At 40.8% G+C, this 1215-nt stretch overlaps 1 protein-coding gene across 1 annotated transcript in view; it reads right to left on the reverse strand.

Annotated features, from left to right (window-relative positions):
- The window catches only part of LOC107664941 (seizure protein 6 homolog), a 78755-nt gene that overhangs the window by 37470 nt on the left and 40070 nt on the right, over positions 1-1215 (reverse strand). The gene's annotated exons all lie outside the window — the stretch shown is intronic.

The following is a 1215-nucleotide window of genomic DNA, read 5'->3' on the forward strand; positions in this document are numbered from 1 at the left end:
CAACACAACACAACACAACACAACACAACACAACACAACACAACTGACAGGTTCAAGGTCCAGAAAGTTAGTAAGGACATCGTTAAAATAGTCCATGTGATATCAGTGGTTCAACCTTAATTTTTATGCATTAAGTCATTATTTTAGTTTTCTTTGCACATAAAAAGTATTCTCGTAGCTTCATAAAATTACGGTTGAACCACTGATGTCACATGGACTATTTTAATGATGTCCTTACTACCTTTCTAAGACCTTTTGTTCATTATCGGAACACAAATTAAGATATTTTTGATGAAATCCGAGAGCTTTCTGACCCTGCATAGACACAACACAACACAACACAACACAACTGACAGGTTCAAGGTCCAGAAAGTTAGTAAGGACATCGTTAAAATAGTCCATGTGATATCAGTGGTTCAACCTTAATTTTTATGCATTAAGTCATTATTTTAGTTTTCTTTGCACATAAAAAGTATTCTCGTAGCTTCATAAAATTACGGTTGAACCACTGATGTCACATGGACTATCTTAATGATGTACTTACTACCTTTCTGGGCCTTGAACGTGGTAGTTGTGTTGCTGTGCGTTGCTACCCAGCTATGCAGGGTCAGAAATAGGGCTGTGCGATTAATCGAAATCGAATCGAAATCGCGATTTGAGACGTTGCGATTTGCTAATCATATGCATGACTGCCAGCCTTGAGTTGCAGTCTTACTTGCCCTGGGCAAGAGTGAGCGCACCTCCGTTCTCCCCAATCAGCACTGCTCTAGCCAACTGCGTAAACACCCACCATTAAAAAACAAAACAAAAAAAACAACCGGAAAGCGGGACGGGAGAGAGACAGAGTGGGATTATGGCGTCTACTGGGTCAGATCGATAGTTAGGCAAATTAAAACTAAAGAAAACCGTATGCAATTTAAGCTTCGAAATGACAGACAACGAACAAAAAATGTAATTTGCAAAAGCTGCGTCACAGCACATATCAAAAGCTCCCGTATCAGTTCTGTTTTCAGTACTGGAGAATAAAAGATACATTCTTAGATGTTTTTGTTAGTACGTGAACGTTATCTTACACATTTTATTGTTTCCCAATTCAGAAGAGCGCACACACAGCCTGTGTCTGAATGCTTCTCATACTCGCTCCTCTCTGCCCCACGCGGCGCGAATCCCGCGTCACGGACGAGCAGTTCATGCTTGCCGCACACACAGCCTGTC

This window comes from Sinocyclocheilus anshuiensis, unplaced genomic scaffold, assembly GCF_001515605.1.
Source record: "Sinocyclocheilus anshuiensis isolate Anshui unplaced genomic scaffold, SAMN03320099.WGS_v1.1 scaffold319, whole genome shotgun sequence".
Lineage (NCBI taxonomy): Eukaryota > Metazoa > Chordata > Actinopteri > Cypriniformes > Cyprinidae > Sinocyclocheilus > Sinocyclocheilus anshuiensis.